Source organism: Monomorium pharaonis, chromosome 3 (genome assembly GCF_013373865.1).
Source record: "Monomorium pharaonis isolate MP-MQ-018 chromosome 3, ASM1337386v2, whole genome shotgun sequence".
Classification (NCBI taxonomy): Eukaryota; Metazoa; Arthropoda; class Insecta; order Hymenoptera; family Formicidae; genus Monomorium; species Monomorium pharaonis.
This window is the reverse complement of record NC_050469.1, coordinates 22,356,960-22,365,083: the sequence shown is the minus strand read 5'-3', so window position 1 is coordinate 22,365,083 and position 8,124 is coordinate 22,356,960.

Sequence of the window (8,124 nt, the reverse complement as noted above, 5' to 3'; positions counted from 1 at the left end):
GTGTGTAACCACGCGCTTATTAATTGCGACGTGCGTGTGCAATATCGTTTGCGAATCGTCGAAAGCTATACTCGTATATATTCGACGTTAAATATCGGAGGTGCACGTTATTGCGTGGATTTTGATGACGACGCCAGGCGTGGAAACGCGAACGACCGTTCCGGGAACGACTCTCGATCGATTCTGCCTGACACGGGATTTTTCACAGACATTTTTTCTCTTGATGCGGACAATTCGTTCGAGTCGATCCCTCGTGTACGGTTCTAGGGTTCTTAGCCCAATTAAAACGTATAGCGCGTTATATTAAAGCGTTCAGCGTTCACGAAAAGCCGTCACATGCGAATTCTGAAAATAGAAAAAAATAAACTGAATTCGGGGCCATTTTCGATTTGGTATCCTGTTGTTTAACAACTATCGAGTATCGCAATAACAAGAGTTATTTTCCGCGCGTTTAAATCAACCAGAAAAATGTGCCCGAAAAAAGTTTACTCAGAGAAAAACACCTCATATTGGGGGTATCACCGAGAATACGTCTCGATATACAATACTGTATTAATTTAGTATATGCGACCGATAGAAGAGAGAGAAAGAGAGAGAGAGAGAGAGAGAGTTCGGCAACAAAATTACGGTACACGCGATCTCTTGGATCCCTTCATCGTTTCTGCTCGATCTGCTCTTTTTCGCGCTTTTATCTCGCATAGGCGAAATATTTTCGTCAGCCATGAAAAAAATGTGTATGTATCGAGTATCGCCGCGTCAGCAAAAATAGCTTTCCGGAGATTTTTGTTTCCGCCTTGCTATACCAACGATCGTTCATTCTGTCACTTTGCTTCGCCAAATCTTTTCCGCTGTTTCCATTATTGCTTACACGTAGTCGAAAATAAAATGCACGTCGAAAAACAAAGAATTAAATAACATGTATATTATATATCAATAACTTTTTGCGCGCTAAATACAAGTGGGAGGTCGCTCTATTTCCATCTACCAGTATTATATAATTTCCTTTTTTTTATACAAATAAAAAAAGTTTCTCTTTATCTATCTATATTTCTCTCGACTTTCGGTGACGCAATGGTCACTTTTTGTTTTATAATAATGGCTCAAGCACGTACTTCAAAAAAAAAATATACAAGAGTTTGCAGCACAAATGAAGCAAAAAGGGTAGTTCAATAATTAAATGGAAACCAAGAGCGTAAAACCTCTCTAGGGATCGTCGAGCGCTCTGACGTATGGCCAGTACTTTAGGTTGATTCTTTCTCTGCTCGATGAGAGTCCACTACGTCGATCACTCATTCTGTCGATCTCATGGCAGGTCGTTTGATATTTCTATTATAGGTCCCGGCGCAAGAGAAGTCGTAAAATGCCGCGATCGAGAGACAGAGACAAGAGAGAGAAATAGCGAATCGAGGGGTAAGTTTTATCCTGATAATTAGAGTTTCATACCCTATGTCATAAGTGATAATGCATGTTCTCTAGATGATTGTACTAAGATTTCCAATTATTTTAAGAATAATTGTGTAATTCTCTCTTTCTCATAACACTTAAAAAATTATGTTCTTTATAGATTTAATTAATAAAACATTAATACGGTTATTATTACTAATATTATTAACTATAGTGTTTAAATTTAAAATCATAAAATACTTAATATGAAATACATCTAATTTCGTATAAAATTATATCAACTTTATTGTACAAAAAAAACTAAATTGAAAAATTACATTTAAGTCATTCTTTACAATACTTTTCTTTAACAATAGTTAAATCTTTACATTATTTTTGTGATACGTATTGCGGAAAAATTTGCCTTTCAAATTCTATAAAATTACAAGCATTTCTCTTACAAGTTTTTGCGTCTTTATCTTTGTAAAGTTTAGTTTGATGATTACACGAAGAGAAATTAACTTTTGCTCTTGCATTATTTTCCTTTATCTTAAAATTCTTTCATATAATAGTTAATCCCTAAAAACGCGATTCGCACGCTGTTTGTAACATATTTTTAAAAAATCATAAACAAAAGAATTTTAGAATTTTAGTTTTCAATTTTATTTAAGTTACTTAAATAATTTCTGTAAATCCTTTTCAATATTTGTGATCAATAAATATTCATAAATGTGCACAAGTAGTATTTTTACTTTTCTTCCTCTCTCTTTTTGTTTTTTTTTCTTGACAGTTCTGATATTGTTCAATGGGATTTCTAGAAATACTATAAATCATATTATTACCGTTTGTCCCATGATAAAGGATTCGCCAAATCTGGTTACCTTGATATTTCACGTTCTCATGAATCTCAAAAGTCTTATTATTTTCTATTTCTTTCATTTCCATATCTTTTGCGATGTTTGATACGGTTACAGTCGTAAAGGGTTTGCTCTTTATATTTGATCGTTTTCATAGCGCAAAATCGTCTTTTAAAGCACTCATTCTTTATGTACGCAGAATTATTTACAGTTTGTTCCGACAGATATTTACGTTTGCATGCATTTGCGTTCAATTTGTCTATCACCGGTTGATCTTGGGCAGACTCGTAATAAATTTAAAAACGCATCGATGAATTTTGTATAAACCTTGATGGCACCGCAAAAATTACGATCGCACGACGCATAGCAGGAGCGGTTGGGAGGGATGAGCGCAATTTGAATGACAAAGTTTCGATCGAGCGCGATTGAGTTGATCGACGCGAGTCATAAAGTTAAATAACGAACCCCGGTTTGTATTTGCGCCCGTAAAGATGTCGGAGTTAAGTCGGCCGCCGTATAAGGAGGGCGATTTTATGTAGTTTCTTTAGAGAACATCGCGGCGGGACGAGGGTCGAAGATCCTCTTACCCCGAGTAACAAGTGGCCTCAACGAAGTGCCTGCAATCGTGCTCGCGGCGCTTAGGTGCAAGAAAAGAGGGCAAGGTTTCGACGCTTTTGCGGCCTATAAAGAAGTTGCGGCGCAAAGAAGCTACCTGCAACGTACGGTGAGGTAAAATTAATTTTCGAGTAAAAAGAAAACCCCCCGGCAATTCCTATATACAATATTATAAAAAAAATAAAATACACATATGACAGTATTGTGAAACATCTGAATGGCGGCGCGATAACTTTTGGAAAAACTGATTGAATAAAGGCAATTTTGCTGATAACAAATATAAATTGTCCCGGAACAATCCGGGATTAATCTGCCACCATCGCTCGTTGGTCATCTCTGCACACGCGGGATGAGAAAAACGTCGCGCTGCGCTGTGCCAGGCCTCCCGACGTGCAAAATTGCGTATTTAACCCAGCGAACTCTCGAATAGTGAAAGTGATATCGATCGTGACCGCGGATACTCGGTGCTCGGTGCTCGAAGCGAGCAATCGTCTGAAATCAGAATGCAATGGTTGGCAGCGGTGGTGTTGCATATAACATGGGCGGCAGAGCAGCAACAGGCGACTTCTGGCCGATGCGGGGTAGAGTAGGTCTCGACTTCCTTCCCCTGTCTCTCTCTCTCTCTCTCTTCCTCTCTCACTTTCTCCCCCTCTTTCTCTGTCCTTCTCGTCTATTCCAATTTCCATTTTGCAGGCAGAGAGGAGATAGGCAGACAAGTAGAGGCAGGCAGGCAGGCAGGCAAGCAGGCAGGTTTTCACGATATTGCCTCTCTTTCCGTGTGTATGTGACGTATTGATTGGAGGCTGGGGCTACAGGTGGCTTTTCGGCGCTTGCGCCGTGCAAGGGATATGAATAAGCTCCCTTATTAAAATACCCCATGAACTTAGCGAACCAATCGTTACCTGAAAGCGACTGTAGCCGTCTTTCCCTATTTGTCTTCTATCTCTCTTTTTTTCTTCTTCTCTCGTTTGCGTTTTTTTTTCCCATCGCCAAATCCTTCGGTGACCCTCGACACCTGCTGCTTACGGGTTGCTAACGCGCTCCCGGAGAAACACGTGTGATTTCTCGTATCTGCAGAGGTGGTAAGATAAATAGACGTGAGCTACACCGAGTGAAAAAGGAACCAAGGCAACCAAGTTCGAAGCTTCGCGCCCCTCGCGGACGATCGATCTCCCTTGCTCCCGTTGCGCTTTCCGCTCGTTTATTCCGCTCACTACCGGACGGACGCAGGGCCGTCTGCAGGCGAGTTGCCAACACATCCCCGGGGAGATATATCAATCGGACACACCGTTTTCCCGAAACATTGCTGTACAAAACAATCATTTTGCATCTTTAGTAGCAATTTTTTCGGACATATGGCGATTCCGTTTCGCATATGGTAAAAAAAGATCACCCAAGACCCCAGGACACATGAGGGTAGTCCCATGTCAATTGAGGGCGACTTTCATTCGTTGCAGTTTTAATAATAAATATAAGTATGAATTAATTGAATCTACACTTAATTTTAGAAAATATTAATAAATTCTCACTTACTCGCGATCTATTTATTACAGTAATTACGTTTCATTCTGTATATCGTCTCAATGCCATAGTAATTTGCATATTTAAAAATTTGCAAAAATTCCATAAATCATATCACTTGCTTATTATACATAAAAGCTAGAAAAGCTATATTTTATATATGGCACATATGTGAGAATCAGTAAAAATTGTAATTTTATGTTCACATTTGTAAAAACGTGAAAAAAATTTTAATTATTCACGTTTCATCTTTTTGACAACTCTTGAACTGATCTGTCACAGTATCCATTAACGTACGATTACAGAGCAACGTTAGCGACGTTCCTGGCTTGAACGGATTGACAGATATGAATATCGCTTCTGAAAAGGGTGACTGCTTCACGGGAATACTGTAAAAATTTTTTTCCCTGGACATTTTACAGTTCATAATTTTATCGCGTGTATTCTAGAATGTAATTAATAAAATTGATTTTATTTGTTATGTATATATTTGATCAAAAACATTTTTCAGACAAACTTAATGTCATCGCTACGTAGCATTTTGATCATCAACGTTATATCTTGATCATTAATGACGTAACTAATGACGAGAAACTTGCTGTAAATTAATATCATCATATTTACTAGGTAATTGCAATAAAAGCATTCGCGCTAACTAATCTCAGATATTAATTTTTATATGATGCACTTTCTAATTGCTAAAAGAAATTTACAACATTTTTCTATTTATTTTTCAATCCTGACTTAGCGCTTCAAGGTGCACAAACGTCCGCAACCGTATCTAAGAAAAAGGCCGTATTTCAATCGCCTTCCTCCTCTCACCTTGCCCACCTGGCTTCAGAGATTCCTCCTTTTCGTTTTTCCGTCTTTCGGGAACAGGTGGAACGTCGCCGGCATTTCTAATGGACGAGCGAGCCCCGCGCGGACATGAAAGATTCACGAGAGGACGCATCTCGCCGTTGCAAGTTTTTAATTAGACGATTTTTCCGAGGTCATAGTCGCGTATAAGGGACGCGACGCATAATTGATGCGTCGCAGCTTAATGAATGCCAGCAAAACGTCGGAAAAACGCGTCGTGGATTTCCCATGACGAAGCGTATGTAATCCGGTTTAGATTTAGCGAAAGTGTTCTAAAGAGGAGAGAAATAAAGATAAAAACCAAAATATACAATACATAAATCGAAATGTGGTAGATTGTTAAAGTGCTGAAATCCATGACTTTACTCTCAGAAAAGTGACACGAAACAGACTACTTTTGACGCATGTATGTAACAAAAAATTGATTTGTCTCCACTTTTCTTTCCTGTACCGAATCCACGTAAATATTTTTCGACAAATCTGACGGCAAAAACTTAATAAAGTTTTTCTTTAGTTGCGTCGCCGGTAATGTTCAGTTGTTATACAATTTTAATTATGCCCGCATGCAATTCAATAATTGTTGTATTAAAATGTGATTAGATAAATAATAGAATTTATCGGAAAAATAAGATTTTTTATTATCTATTTATATTTTTTAAATTCGATTCTATTGTAATTCAAAAGAGATTGATGCTTTGCATAAGAGGTATTCTATTAAAAGAGGAGAGGTTTCGAATCAGGTTTGAAAAGGAAGGTGGTTCTACCTCTTCCACCGTTCAATCTGGACGATCAGTTTTATGGTACACGCAAGTCGCTTTTTCTTTTTGTGTGTGCTTCGGTTCGACCACGAGTCCACCGCATAAATTCGCCTTTAACCTTGTCGTGGTTTTTTTCCTTTATTTAGCGTTTAGATGCGCCGTTAGTATACCACCGGTCTTACCTCATCCATTACAGAGCGTATAGTAGTCTGTCGGCTGTTAACGTTTTAGTGCCTTTTAGTACGATGCTAAAGTTTGATTCATCGCGCAGTCTGTGCAAACGAAATCGCGCCAGAGAGCTACCATTCGCGCCGCTGTATATTTGGCAAATGAGCAAATGTTTACGCCGCGTCTTGGATGAAACAAAGATTTAACGCTCTAGTTACGCGGCGCTGAAGGTAACCCGACCGTATACGCCACTCGGCAACTTAATTTCGTCGCATTTATTCCGAAGGTGCTTAATTATGTATAAGTTATAAAAGTAGCGAGAGACCACTTCATCATATTTCGCAAAACGCACTTTGCCCTTCGGGAAAAGAGAGAAAAGAAGAGAGAGAGAGAGAGAGAGAAAACTTCAGAATTTATTCGCGAAACAATTTATATGAGAGCTGTAGTAAGTACGTGCGAGGTAATTTACGTGTTCACTGAAGCTGAAGTAAGCAGAAAAAAAAATTCTAGTTGCAGAATATGCTGTAGAACAGAATATTATTATATCTCGAAGAAGATTGTAGACATATCTGCCTGGTTTGCAAGTGGAATTAATTAATTAAGATGTTAGAGATGTCACAGTGTCTCGTAAATGGAAACGCGAATATTCTCTTGGGAATATTATCGATAAACGACGACGATTCCCTCGACAGAGTGTCATCAGGAACTTAATCAAGGTCTTTTCTCGACATTGCACTTTACGAAGATGAATATCTCCGGACACGGGAATACGTGCGTTTAGAGGATACGGTGATAATCTGCACTTTTTCCGCCCGATTTCTTACGTCTTGAATAGCTAGGGTTGTTCAGTCGATAAAATTGAAGGGTTTACTGCGAGGGTTTACAGCGGGCTAACGTTTCGTGAAGTTAATAAATTCCAACCTTGAGATTCATTTTCGCCGTCTTTACAAAATGTGCGTTTCGTAACAAATCCTTTAACTTCCTCCATTTTCTTTTTATACAAAGAAGATTAAAATCAATATGCTTGACAACTTCTCTAATTGTTTTCCCGAATTGCGAAGGATTCAATTTTTCTCCGCGAGAATAGAATCGAGAATAGAATCGAAGTGCTTTCTCTGATTGTGAACAATCGTGGGTTCTATTTCTCTCGTATGCTGGTATTATTATGTTTCGATTATTAATGTAACGTTAAGAGAGAAGTAATGCGCAGAGAAATATAAGTGCTTTCGAACAATTTACGAGCAATTAGAGACGGAGGAATGTAATATAAGTAATCATTTATAACGTAAAGCTTCTTATTATTTTCCGACATCGGAGATCGAGAGCGTAATTTGTAGATATCGAAAAGCCAAGTTTTGAGGCAGTTCTTTAGTGCGCGGGCATCTCGCTGAATAATGCCCGTCATTATTTTCTTTCCTTGTATACGATCCTTCGAGATCGTGTTCCTCCACTCGGGGGTTCCGACCGAGAAAAAACGGTCGATTTTGTCTCCTGCAAATTACAGTGTCGGATTTACTGTAAACGAGCACGTGTGTAGCAAAATGAATTCGCTTACAACTTTATGAACGCCTCCTTGTTTTATCAGATAGCCACTTTGTGCGAGGGAATATGTCGCTATTTCGAAGACGCAACAACGCGATAACCGCGTCACAAAAGCGAAATTTATCAGTTTAATTAAATTTAACGGGAAAATGTTGGAAACGGCGACACGTAACTAATGTAATTAAAAACTTTCCTGAAACGCACCGCCGATGTATGTTATTGAATGCGTAACAGCTATTACGCGAAGTATTTCGTGCTAATGGATAACAAAGTTCACTAATCCCACGAAGATTGAAAAATGAGCCTGCGACATTTCACGGTAGCGTCTCAATTATATTAGCGGGGCCGTCCCCCGACGCAATTAAGATTTCGGCGTGCCATAAACGTGGGAATTAGCCGCAATTTTCAAAGGGGCATCCTGG